The sequence below is a fragment of the Bos javanicus genome, chromosome 22 (genome assembly GCF_032452875.1).
Source record: "Bos javanicus breed banteng chromosome 22, ARS-OSU_banteng_1.0, whole genome shotgun sequence".
NCBI classification, from domain to species: domain Eukaryota; kingdom Metazoa; phylum Chordata; class Mammalia; order Artiodactyla; family Bovidae; genus Bos; species Bos javanicus.
This window is the reverse complement of record NC_083889.1, coordinates 8,627,350-8,642,020: the sequence shown is the minus strand read 5'-3', so window position 1 is coordinate 8,642,020 and position 14,671 is coordinate 8,627,350. Positions and strand designations below refer to the sequence as shown.

Here is a 14,671-nt window from a genome sequence, read left to right as displayed (position 1 = left end):
GGGGAAGAAGGGGATGACAGAGGATGAGATGGTTGGATGGCATCACCAACTCAATGGACATGAGTTTGAGCAAGCTCTGGGAGATGGTGAAGGACAGGGAAGCCTGGCATGCTGTAGTCCGCGGGGTTGCAAAGAGTTGGACATGACTTAGCAACTGAACAACAACAAATATTGTCCTGGAGAAGTGGAAAATAACAGTTCAATTTCACTTTATATATGTTCCTAGATAAATATAACTTCTCCCCCTAATCCAGAAGTTGACAGAATTATTAGAGCTGCCATTTGTCTGCCTTCTCTCCGTATATCCTTCCATCCCCACCCCTAATAAATGGCCAGAGAAGATTCCATGCAGAAATTATGTGAAGCTGCCTAGTCTGATCTTTGACTAACGTGACAGTTAGCTATTGCCACCATAATGCTGCCTAACAAAACTCAGGAGCTTAAGACAATGATCATCTGCTGTCATGGATATGGAGGTCAGTTCAGGTGATTGGCTTCAAATTGCAGCATCTTAGCATTGACTGACTTAGACCAGGTTGCCAGGTGGCTTTGCTTCAAGCTGCAAGGCCCTACCCCACAGGTCTCTCATCCTCCCTTGGACCAGCTCAAAGGAATGTGTCTTTCTTATGGCACTAGCACAGGCTCAACACAGCAAGCCAAACCACACAGGTGTCTCTTAAGCCTCTATTCACATCAGGTCTGCTAACATTCTGTGGACCAAAATAAATCACATGAATAAACTCAAAGTCAAGGAACGGCAAAGCGTTCCACTCACAAAGATGGTGGGGTGTACTGGTTTGCTAAGGGCTACCACAGTGAAATATCACAGATTGGGTAGCTTCAATAATATAAATTTGTTTCTTACAATTCTGGAAGATCAAGGCAGCTTGAGTGTCTCCTGAGGCTTCTCTCCTTGGCTTATAGCTGTCTACCTTCCCACTGTGTCCCCATTCTGCCTTGTCTCTGTATGTGCATGCTACTGGTGTCTCAGCCTCTTCTTATGAGGATATCAGTCCTGTTGACTTCAGGCCCCACCCTTATGACCTCATGGGACATTAATTACCTCTTTAAAGGCCATCTACAAATACATCACATTAGGGGTTAGGGCTTGTAAATATGAACTGGGGTCAGGGGACACTATTAAATTTATAACATAGGGTTAGTGAATTTTGGGAACACCTGTTCTCATTTTAAGCTTTTCTACAACTTGGAGTCTGGCTGATCGCAGTTTCAAACTCTGACTCTAGCACTTAACAGTTGTGTAACCTTAGGAAAATTACTTCCCCACTTAGAAAAATAGACCATTGACAGAGGAATGGATAAAGAAGATGTGGTACATACACACAGTGAAGTATTACTCAGTCGCAAAAAGAAGGAAACAATGCCATTTGCAGCAATATAGATGGATCTAGAAATTGTCATCTTAGTGAAGTAAGTCAGAAAGAGAAAAACAAACATCAAATGATATTGCTTTCGGGTGAAATCGAAAACAAATGTTACAAATGAAACCTATTTACAAAACAGAAATAGAGTCACAGATGTAGAAAACAAACTTATGCTTATGGGGTGGGGAAAGGAGGGGAGGAGATAATTTGGGAGACTGGGATTGACATATATACACTACTACATATAAAACAGATAACTAATAAGAACCTACTGTAGAGCACAGGGAACTCTTCTCAACACTCCGTAATGACCTACTTGGGAAAAGAATTTTTTAAAGAGTAGATATATGTATATATATATATAACTGATTCACTTTCCTGTACAGCAGAAACTAGCACAACATTATAAAGTAACTAAGTTCCAATAAAAATTAATTTTTAAAAATAGAATGCTTTTAATAACCAACTCATACATTAGTGAAAATTTGAATGAAAGAATTCATTAAAAAGCAAGTGCAAAGTAGTTGCTCAATAAATACTGCTGGTACTGTGGCTCTTTACAATCAGGAAGCTTCCACTCTACTCAGGGAGGCTGTACGGGCTCTGACATCAACCACATGCCTTTCCTTCTGGGACCTAGATTCCCTCCTACAGCAAACTCTACTCTCCCAAACCTATCTTCCTTCAATCTCTTTCTACAGCATGGTGACACTTTAAAAATTCCACTTTATACTTCTCTGACAATAAGTTAGAGGCCAGAAAGAAAGGAGATGATGATAAACACTTGCTTTTCTAGACCTTTTATAGATGCCTGGCTGCCTTAAAGCCATGTCATGCTGCTGGAGCATCAGCAAAATGCTTGATTTTCATCTGTTACATAAAAAGTTTGTGACCTCAGGGGAGAACAGTGCAAGCATTAAGTAGGGCCCTTTTAGAGTATCTCCTAGGAGTTCTTTTTGGAGTTAGGGACATATGTTTAAAAAGTTCCAATGGAAGTTTTAGAACTTTGCAGACATTTCTCAGTATCTGGTTGGCTATTTCACAAGCTAAGTGCCATTAAGACCTCGGTGAAATATTTTCTTCTTGTGGCCTCTCAATGCCCTCTCAAAAGGGACAATTACATGTCTAACTTCCTCAGGATTAATTCTTTCAAAAATTATTCTTACTAGTGTTTCAAGTGGTTGAAACATCTAAATTCTCAGATCCCACCCAAAATGTCTGTAGCAAGCAATGGAACCAAATAGCACAGAGGAGAACACCAATAGCATTTTTTTCTCTGTTCTGCAGTCTCTGTTCTGCCTATAACTGCTTATTTAATGATCACAATATCCCTAAACAGTAATTAATCAGGAACCATCCAGGGAATCAGGGTCAATTTAACCACAGTCTTCCCTTACTGGCAGCCAACTTCCAAACCTGGTTTTGGGATTCCTGATCTCAGGAAGGAGGTATAAAGAAGACAGAAATAAAACTAGGTTATCTATGGGAAGCCTTCAGAATTTTTCAAAGACACTTAGACTAGGGAAAAGTCAAGATGCTAACTCTCCTCCCCCCTGTGCCCTGACGGAGCCTTCCACACTAACTCTTTTTAATCCCTGAAAAAACACAAGATAAGCTAGAGACTTTCTGAGCAAGGGAAATAACTGATGAGGTGGTATTCCTCACTCACTCAAGTATGCAGACTCAAGTTGAGGAGCCTGGACCATTAGGCCTAATATATGTGTTGTAGAGTTTGTGAAACTCAGTGCACAAAAATATGACCCTTGTCCCAAGGACAGAGCAGAAAATATGATGGGGCAATTGACTTAGTGCCTTTTAAAGGTGAATGCATTGGTATAGGTGTGCATTCCCGGATTTTATCAGCACAAAGGATGTGTGTTTAGCATGGGCCCAACAAGACCAGGAGCTGACTGTGGTTCAGACCATGAACTCCTTATTGCCAAATTCAGACTTAAATTGAAGAAAGTAGGGAAAACCACTAGACCATTCAGGTATGACCTAAATCAAATCCCTTATGATTATACAGTGGAAGTGAGAAATAGATTTAAGGGCCTGGATGTGATAGATAGAGTGCCTGACAAACTATGGAATGAGGTTCGTGACATTGTACAGGAGACAGGGATCGAGACCATTCCCATAGAAAAGAAATGCAAAAAAGCAAAATGGCTGCCGGCTGTGAAAAGAAGAGAAGTGAAAAGCAAAGGAGAAAAGGAAAGATACAAACATCTGAATGCAGAGTTCCAAAGAATAGCAAGAAGAGATAAGAAAGCCTTCTTCAGCCATCAATGCAAAGAAATAGAGGAAAACAACAGAATGGGAAAGACTAGGGATCTCTTCAAGAAAATCAGATATACCAAAGGAACATTTCATGCAAAGATGGGCTCGATAAAGGACAGAAATGGTATGGACCTAACAGAAGCAGAAGATATTAAGAAGAGATGGCAAGAATACACAGAAGAACTGTACAAAAAAGATCTTCACGACCCAGATAATCACGACGGTGTGATCACTGACCAAGAGCCAGACATCCTGGAATGTGAAGTCAAGTGGGCTTTAGAAAGCATCACTACACATCACAAACAAAGCTAGTGGAGGTGATGGAATTCCAGTTGAGCTGTTCCAAATCCTGAAAGATGATGCTGTGAAAGTGCTGCACTCAATATGCCAGCAGATTTGGAAAACTCAGCAGTGGCCACAGGACTGGAAAAGGTCAGTTTTCATTCCAATCCCAAAGAAAGGCAATGCCAAAGAATGCTCAAACTACTGCACAATTGCACTCATCTCACACTCTGGTAAAGTAATGCTCAAAATTCTCCAAGCCAGACTTCAGCAATATGTGAACCGTGAACTTCCTGATGTTCAAGCTAGTTTTAGAAAAGGCAGAGGAACCAGAGATCAAATTGCCAACATTTGCTGGATCATGGGAAAAGCAAGAGAGTTCCAGAAAAACATCTATTTCTGCTTTATTGACTATGCCAAAGCCTTTGACTGTGTGGATCACAATAAACTGTGGAAAATTCTGAAAGAGATGGGAATGCCAGACCACCTGATCTGCCTCTTGAGAAATTTGTATGCAGGTCAGGAAGCAACAGTTAGAACTGGACATGGAACAACAGACTGGTTCCAAATAGGAAAAGGAGTTCGTCAAGGCTGTATATTGTCACCCTGCTTATTTAACTTATATGCAGAGTATAACATGAGAAACGCTGGGCTGGAAGAAACACAAGCTGGAATCAGGATTGCCGGGAGAAATATCAATAACCTCAGATATGCAGATGACACCACCCTTATGGCAGAAAGTGAAGAGGAACTAAAAAGCCTCTTAATGAAAGTGAAAGTGGAGAGTGAAAAAGTTGGCTTAAAGCTCAACATTCAGAAAACAAAGATAATGGCATCCGGTCCCACCACTTCATGGGAAATGGATGGGGAAACAGTGGAAACAGTGTCAGACTTTATTATAAATCACTGCAGATGGTGACTGCAGCCATGAAATTAAAAGACGCTTACTCCTTGGAAGGAAAGTTATGACCAACCTAGATAGCATATTCAAAAGCAGAGACATTCCTTTGCCAACAAGGCTATGGTTTTTCCTGTGGTTACTTATGAATGTGAGAGTTGGACTGTGAAGAAGGAGGAGCACCAAAGAATTGATGCTTTTGAACTGTGGTGTTGGAGAAGACTCTTGAGAGTCCCTTGGACTGCAAGGAGATCCAACCAGTCCATTCTGAAGGAGATCAGCCCTGGGATTTTTTTGGAAGGAATGATGCTAAAGCTGAAACTCCAGTACTTTGGCCACTCATGTGAAGAGTTGACTCATTGGAAAAGACTCTGATGCTGGGAGGGATTGGGGGCAAGAGGAGAAGGGGACGACAGAGGATGAGATGGCTGGATGGCATCACTGACTCGATGGATGTGAGTCTGAGTGAACTCTGGGAGTTGGTGATAGACAGGGAGACCTGGCGTGCTGTGATTCATGGGGTTGCAATGAGTCGGACACGACTGAGTGACTGATATGATCTGATCTGATCTGATTATTTATTCTGCATGATTAGAATCCTCTTTAATCTTTACAACTGCATCAAAAAGAATAAAATACCTAGGAATAAATCTAACCAAGGAGGTAAAAGACTTGTACTCAGAAAACTATAAGACACTGATGAAAGAAATTGAAGATGATACACACACATGGAAAAAGATAATACTACTACCTTCATGGATTGGAAGAATAAACACTGCTAAAAAAAAATGACCATACTGCCCAGGGCTATCTATAGATTGCAATCCCTAACAAAATAACACAAAAGATCCCAAATAGCCAAAACAATCTTAATAAAGAACAAAGCTGTGAGCCCTGGTTTCAAACTATATTACAAAGCTACAGTAATCAAAACAGTATGGTACTGGTATATGCAGAATACATCACGAGAAACGCTGGGCTGGATGAAGCACAAGATTGCAAGAGAAATATCAATAACCTCAGATATGAAGATGACACCACCCTTATGGCAGAAAGTGAAGAACTAAAGAGCCTCTTGATGAAAATGAAAGAGCTCTGAGAGTGAAAAAGTGGGCTTAAAGCTCAACATTCAGAAAACTAAGATCATGGCATCCAGTCCCATCACTTCATGGCAAATAGATGGGGAAACAGTGGAAACAGTGTCAGACTTTATTTTTTGGGGCTCCAAAATCACTGCAGATGGTGACTGAAGCCATGAAATTAAAAGACGCTTACTCCTTGAAAGGAAAGTTATGACCAATGTAGACAGCATATTAAAAAGCAGAGACATCACTTTGCCAACCAAGGTCTGTCTCGTCAAGGCTATGGCTTTTCTAGTAGTCATGCATGGATGTGAGAGTTGGTTTCTAAAGAAAGCTGAGTGCCAAAGAATTGATGCTTTTGAACTATAGTGTCGGAGAAGACTCTAGAGAGTCCCTTGGACAGCAAGGCGATCCAACCAGTCCATCTTAAAGGAGATCAGTCCTGGGTGTTCATTGGAAGGACTGATGTTGAAGCTGAAACTCTAATACTTTGGCTACCTGATGTGAAGAACTGACTCACTGGAAAAGACCCTGATGCTGGGAAAGATTGAAGGTGGGAGGAGAAGGGGATGACAGAGGATGAAATGGCTGGATGGCATTACTGACTCAATGGACATGAGTTTGGGTAGACTCCGGGAGTTGGTGATGGACAGGGAGGCCTGGCGTGCTGCAGTCCATGGGGTCACAAGGAGTCAGACATGATTGAGCGACTGAACTGATTGACTGACTGGCACAAAAAAAGACACACAAATCAATGGACCACAATAGAGGATCCAGAAAAAATGTATGCTTATACAGTCAATTAGTCTATGACAAAGGAGGCAAGAATACACAATGGGGGAAAGACAGCCTCTTAATTAACTGGTGCTGGAAAAACTATATATAAAATAATCAAACTGGACTACTACCTCACAGGATGCAGTCCAGGTTCAATGCACGATACTGGATGCTTGGGGCTGGTGCACTGGGACGACCCAGAGGGATGGTACGGGGAGGGAGGAGGGAGGAGGGTTCAGGATGGGGAACACGTGTATACCTGTGGCAGATTCATGTTGATATATGGCAAAACCAATACAATATTGTAAAAAATAAATAAATAAAATTAAAATAAATAAATAAATAAACTCAAAATGGGTTAAATATTTAAATGTAAGACTTGAAACTATAAACTCCCAGAAGACATCAGCCTGAGCAATATTTTTTGGATATGTCTCCTCAGGCAAGGGAAATAAAGACAAATAACATGGACTCCTTCAAATAAAGAAGCTTTTGTGCAGCAAACTATTTACAAAACAAAAAGGCAGCCCTCTGAATGAGAGAGGATATTTGCAAATGATATATCTGATAAGGAGTTAATATCCAAAACATACAAAGAACTCTTATGACTCAACATCAAAAAAACAAACAGTCTGCTTGAAAAATGGGCAGAGAACCTGAACACTTTTCCAAAGAAGACATACAGGTGGCCAACAGACACAGGAAAAGATGCTCAACGTGACTCTGTTGCCAGATACATGAGTCAGGTGCCTGTGGGCCTCGGCCATTAGCAAAGCCTCCTGTGTTTCCTGCTTCCATGACAAAAAGGGACATGGGGACAGTGACAACTGTAGGCTCCTTTAAGTAGCAATGCAGGCTTCTTTCCCTTGAGGCAGCAGCAGATACATACATACCATGCAAAAGAAAGACAGTGGATTTGAGCATCCAGCCTATCTAGCCTCAAATGCATATTCCACCACTGAGCAACTAAGACAGAGTTTTCTAGAATGAGAACAGCAATACCCACCACAGAAATACAGCAGACAAAGCTAAGTGCACTTGCAGAACTAAAAGAACGGCATCTGGCACAGCAGGCCTTCCAACCAAGCATACTGTTAGCACTTCCCAGCCTCAGCCAGGCCCGCTTCTTTCTCCCTCTTTCTAGTACACAGTTTTTGGTCACACAACATATGGATTTAGATTGCCTGCGGGGCTTTCTTTGTACAGGAGTGTGCTTGGACTCCGTGAGGGCTGGAGTAAACCTATTTATCACCTTCACCCCCTGCTCCAACACAACCCACTGGACAAAGTTCTGGCATGTTCCTGGAACCAAGGGACCTCTTCTGTTTGGAGCCAGCCTGACGCTGAAGTCTAAAAGTCTTCTCAGATCCATTATCTCATTATGTATTGAAAATTACCCTCTGACATGGAAACCACCAGTCCCATTTCACAAATGAGAAAAAAACCACCAAGGGATATGAAAGGCAAGACCAAATGTATTCCATTTCCCTTAACACAATCCAAATATTCTCCCTGATATAAAAAGAAAATGACCACCCTTGATTCCTGCCTTAAAAGATAGGAAAAGATGGAGGTATTTTGCCAGGAAATGAGATGGCTCTGAAATAGAAAACTGTCTAACTAGTTTCCCCTGAAAATACCCCATAAAGAAGGTATTCTCAAAACACTAAGCAATAAATACCAAACTCCAAAGATAAAACACAGAGGACATAGCACACATCGTTGCTTTTGACTTGCACTAAGCTGAAAACTGGGCACGGGATTGGATTCCATTTCTGAGAAAATGCTTTACCGCAACTGCAGACACACAGATTAACAAACCAACAGGCCCCTGCCCACTGGTGCCCTCTGCCAACATGATGTGCACCCAAGATGAGCCTGCCTTGTTCTGAAGCAAAGACTGGCCACACATAGCTATCCACCCACCTTGTCTCAGCTGTCCCTCCCACAGCCTCACAGTGCGAGCCCCGTCCCCCTGGCTTCCAAAGAGCCACCACTCAGCTCCTTCAGAAAGAGGCTGTCTTGCAGCTAGACTGTCAGACAAAGCCACCCCACATTTGCTGCCCACGTGTCCCCTGGGCTGGAAAGGTCACATGGATATCTCATGAGGTGTTTCCCATGTGGGCTGCCACCCTGCTTTGCCTGAGTCTCCTCACATCAAGCCCATGCATTCCCTGATCACACTGACCTCCCAAGCCTGAGCTCCCACAGTCCAGCTGTCACTGCCCCAGAGATATCTTTCCTACTAACCTCCTGGAGAACAGGAAGGCATGCTCTGTCCGGTCCATACTGCCTATCACAGTGCCCACTACATACAAGGCACTTATACGTGTGTTGCATATGTGAGTAAGTAGAGCTTTCCACACCAGAGGACACAGACCTTAAAATGCAGATGTCTGGGGACTTCCCTGGGTCCAGTGGCTAAGACTCTGTGCTTTCAATGCAGGCAGCTGGGGTTTGATCCCTGGTCAGGGAACTAGATCCCACATGCTTCAACTAAAAGTTTACATGCTGCAACTAAAAATCCCACATGCTACAACAAGACCCAGTACAGAGAACTAAATAAATAAATATGTTTTGTAATGATGTCTGTCGGAAGGGGCACAATAATGTAACTTCACTCAAGAACCCTGAATCTCTGAAGTGGGTAAGGGACTCCTAAAGGAGAAGAAAGGAATCAGAAAGGAGACTCTGGAGGACAACAAAGGCAGGTTTCACCTGGGGAGGATGGAGATTAGGATCTGTTTCTCTGGTGCTGAGAAAGGGAGAGGGTGACATTCCCTCTCAGGGGGGCATTTATTCCAACAGTGTAAAAAAAAAAAAAAGAATTCAGAACTCTGAAGTCAGATAGAATTTGATTGGCAGCCTGGCAGCTTTTCCGAAGTTGTTCATGAAGAACTCTGAAAATGTCAAAACACGGAAGCAAAGGAGCCCTTGGAAGTGAGCATTTCTGATTGTGAACCAGTCACAGTGCGGCCTATTTCAAACCTGCATGAGGCCAGTGGAGAAATGAACGGAAGCCATAGCTGCATTGATTGCTTCCAGATGATGCTTCAGTGGTATGGAGGGAGGTGGTGTCTTTTCATTGACTCAACTTAGAAAATTGTTTAGAAAATTTCCCAGCAGGTATCGGCAGGGTTTTGATGTAGGGATAATTCTGGGCAGGGATGTTTTAATGAGATTCTGCGTGAACCTCATAAAGAAAGTCACCATCACAGTTATGGAGGGATGCTGGCATTGCAACACACCTGGTGGAGACCGAACGTGGCCAACGGCATGCGATGCTGGCTTCTAGACATTTGGGAGTCTCACGGCAGCTTTGGCAGTGCTAGAGCAGCGGTGTTAGAGCCCTGGCCCAGGTGCCATGGAAACGAAGCTTGAAATGAAGGTTTACCCAAGGTCTCCTTTCTGCTGTCTGAAGCAAGATCCTTCATCATGCTCTATGCATTTTTTGTTTTCTTTCAAAGTGAGAGATGATCCTCTTTGAAAACAAGATGGTGCTTTTTCCCCCTTGCTTATAGAGCACCCACCTATGTACCAGGCTCATACCAGGCGCACTATATGATTTCATTTCATTTTCACAACAGCCTGAAGCAGTTAGGTAGTATAAAGAAGTGTATATCAGTCAGAGTTCAGGCAGCTGAAGAGAGCCAGTCTAGGTATTTTAGCAGAAAGGGAGTTAATACAGAAATTCTTAATATTTGGCAAGGGAGTAAGGGTCAGTAAAAACCATTGTTGACTTTGAAATCAGAAAATGCTTGAGCTACAGGAAGCCCCTACCAATGAGGAGGAAATGGCAACCCACTCCAGTATTCTTGTCTGGGAAACTCATGGACAGAGGAGCCTGGCAGGCTTCAGTCCATAGAGTCACAAAGAGTCATACACAACTGAGCACACACACACGCACAGAGTGACTAGGAAGAGTGTGAAAGCAAAACTAATAAAACCTGAAAAATCTTTCAAGTGTTATTAGGGGAATGTAAGTTAAAACCACAAATCCACTCACCCAGCAACATGGAGGGTTAGCCAGGATGCAGAGCCTTACCAGCCCTCAGACACTGCTGGTGAACAAGGAACTTGGTACAATCACTTTAAAAAATAATGTGGTGTTACCTCTTAAAGTTCAGGATGTTCACAGTCTATGGGAAAGGAATTCCACTCATAAAAATATTTGCTAAAGAAATTCTTGCATTTGTGCTCTATAATACAAAAAACATATTGAAATATTTACAGTCGCATCACCCTAAGCAGACTAAAACCTAAAGCAAACCTGATGCCCATTAACAGGATGAATAAATAAACTGGATTACATTCGTACAATGGAATGTTATACAGCAATGGAAATGAATTACCATTAGATTTAGCACGGTGTACAAACGTCAAAGATTTGATGCTGAAAGAAAAAAATCACTGAAAAAAAATCACTGAAGCAGTATGATTCCATTCATATGAAAGACAAAAGTAAAGAGCATACTGCTTGGATTATACACATATGTCATAAAATCGTAAAGAAAAGCAAGGTAAATATTAATTAAAATGGAGAATAATGGGCTATTTTGGAAGGAGATAAGAACAGAATCGGACCAGGAGGCTCAGGGAGCTTCTTTGGTCTTGATAATGACCTGTTTCTAAAAGTGGAATAGTGGGTTCAAGTGTGTTTTACTATCATTCCTTACATCCATCACATACGTTATATACACTCTCTCATGTATGATATATTTCACACTCCAAGAAAGTTAATGTCAGGGTGGAGATTTCCCCTCAGTCTCCAACCTTCTGCAGTCCCATCACGCATAGTCAATGTACAGCCTGTCCATCTCATTCTGGCCTTTAAATGCAACCTTATGTACATTCTGAGATAACATAAAGTCACTGCACTCATCTCCAGAGTTCCTCCTGACCACCTCTCTCTCGTCAGCTCTGCCACCCAAGGTGATAAACCACAGTGGTTTACAGCCTGGATCTTGGAACTTGATTTGGATTTCAGAACCTGGGTTTGAATCCCAGTCCTGCCGCTCACTATCCATGTGATCTTGGGAATATTATATAACCTCCATGTTTCCCAGGAAAGAAGACAGTACTTATATCATGGGGTTGTTGTTACAAAGATGCAATGAGTTAGTGAATGTGAAACACTTAGAATAGTGACTAGCATCTAGTAAACACCACTTAATTGTCAATTTTTACCATTACTTTTCATTTTTCTTCTGGCTAGATTTGTCAGTCAACCCATCCTTCTTATTTGACCCCGTATCTCAATAACTACTATCTATTTGGTACCATTTTAAAAACATGGATCAGCAAACTATGTCCTGTGAGTCAAATAGAGCCAACCTTCCAGTTCTATAAATAAAGTTTTATTGGAGCACAGCCATGTCCATTCATTTATATATTATCTATGACTGCTTTTATGCCACAACAGCAGAGCTGAATATTCTCAACAGAAGCCATAGGGCCTGCAAAGCTGTCTATCTCTTTATAGAAAATATCTGCTGATTGTACTTAAGAATATTGTTGAATTCTGCTCCCCTGGCTTTACCCCCTACCTCATAAGCTCCCTATCACAGACCATTACCAGTTTTCCACACTCCAACCTCAGGCACAGTGACTACTGAAACCAAAGTACTACTTTTAGACCAGAAGTACCAAAAAATCAAGTCTACCTTCTGTTGGCCATGTCCCATCATTGGCAGAGAACAGGGCACATCAACTATCCATGCCATTTCTGACCAAGACAAGCACTTGACAGCAGACTCTGACCCTAAGGTTTCACTATCTCATATTAGAAACTTCCAACAGAAAATCATGTGATTGCTTTGAAATAGGACAGGTAAAAACATAATAAATATGACAGTATTCTATATTTGCAAATTATACAAAGACAATTACTAACTATCAGCATGACTTGGCCATTAAAAACATAACAAATCTTAACTATTACCTACTTTATCCTCCTAAATAAGACAAAGCCATTAAGATAATAATTATGAACCTGTAGGATTCTTGCAATGGGTCTTAGGAGTAAACAAGTCAATGTGAAATAAGCATCTGGGTTTTTTATATTATCTTTATTCCACTGACTTGGTCCTCATGACCTCACACACCCAAGGCAACACACCTACCTTGCAGTTCTAAATGAGAAGTCCTCCAGTAAGGATGAAGGATGAGACAAAGACAAAGATTAAAAAAAGAAACCAGAAAGGATACAAAGACAAGGAATTTCAGCAAATCACCTGTTCCCACTCAGGGAAGGAAAAAAACCACACAGGAATGTCCTCCTTTGTGTGCTATTTTGGTCACATGTGATTAATAGCCTGTCACACTGTCAGGAGAGCCCAGACTCCATCAAACTGACATACATGGCAGCTCTGTGCACCCAAACCAGGTCACATTATTGTGCAAAATGTGCCAGGGGGGTGCACTGTATATGTAGATAGAATATATATAGAACACGTACCTGCCACTCGCATCCCTTGATCCTGAAATACTGCTGAAATTCTTCTCCTTACACACACTCTCAGTGTGCATGTGTGTGTGAGTGTGTGTTTCCCATTTCATTCAGCAGGCAGCTGTGAAAGCTATTTTACTGCCTACATAGCAACAGAAAAGGATCTGGTAAGTGTTTAATGAGGGGGAGGTGTGGTGAAAGGGATAGGGCAGCTAAACTGGGTAACTTAGAAGAGAATGAGAAAGGATAATGAATGTTGTTGCCATGGAAACTAGGTCATCATCTATAATACTTCTCTATGTATAACATTCTATATTCTGAGAAATGGGCAAATCCTATGCTTTACATTCATGAATATGATCTTTATAGAGATATTAACAGTCTAGTCAAGGTACTTCATTTGCCCATCCATTAGTGTAGCAATTCATAAGCCAGACAGAAAACATTCCCTCTAGAACAGAAGAAAACATAAATCCTTTGTGAGTCCTAAAAGGACTCACTATAATTTATTTTAGTTCTTTATTAAATTGGCTGTCACATATCTCTTCATTTTCCATAAACATCCCCTTTTCCAAGTCTTGTTCTTTAATAAAATATGCATACAAGAACACCCAAGGAATTGATACTTTTCTGTAAAGTTTGGCCTCATAATCAAATGTGCACCATCTTTCTATATCAAAAGAGTCCTTCCAATAACCACCCCTGGAAGTTTCTGAGCTAACTGATTCCCCAAGGTGAATTTATGGTTTGGGACTCAAGACTATAAAACATGTGTGACAACACTGAAATAGAAACAAAAATAAAAATCCAGGACTCAAAAACATGAATCTAAATGAAAGATCAACATGGGAGAGAGGATGGTGCAATACATATTTGCAGCCCTTCATGTCCTGGTTGTGTTAGTTGATCCAACAATTTGACAGAGCTTCCTGGTGGCCAAAGCAAAAGAGAAAACATAAAGGAAAATGAACAAAATACCACACCCTTCAAAATAAGCCAACTTTTTCTTAAAACTCAATATTGAACTTTGAGGTTCACACATGGACCACCGAAAGTTACTGCAATATTGTAAAGTAATTAGCCTCTAATTAAAATAAATAAATTTAAATTTTAAAAAAATTGCAAACATGGTGATAGATTTCATTAGGACCTTTGGGCATGGAATCAAAGTACAGCCCTCTGAAAGTAGTCTGGAAGGGTGTGGAGAGACAGGGGGAGGGGACGGAATAATATTGAGGGTCTCAGGGCATTTAGGGCTTCCCTTGCGGCTCAGCTGGTAAAGAATCTGCCTGCAGTGTGGGAGACCTGGGTTCGGTCCCTGGGTTGGGAAGATCCCCTGGAGAAGGGAAAGGCTACCCACTCCAGTATTCTGGCCTGGAGAATTCCATGGGGAATTCCATGGAGAACCCCCACGTATAGTCCATGGGGTCATAAGAATCGGACATAACTGAGCAACTTTCACTTTCAGGGCATTTAGATTTATTCTGCTTGATCCAAGAATTTAAATATTTTTAAGGAGAAT

The 14,671-nt window shown here is 41.5% G+C and overlaps 1 long non-coding RNA gene across 1 annotated transcript in view; it reads right to left on the bottom strand.

Moving 5' to 3' along the window:
* Nucleotides 1-13,425, bottom strand: part of LOC133235040 (uncharacterized) — a 42,252-nt gene extending 28,827 nt beyond the window's left edge. The window contains exon 1 of the long non-coding RNA XR_009732424.1: nt 13,159-13,425. This is a non-coding gene — a long non-coding RNA (uncharacterized LOC133235040). The remainder of the gene's footprint in view (nt 1-13,158) is intronic.
* Nucleotides 13,426-14,671: the final 1,246 nt, after the last annotated feature.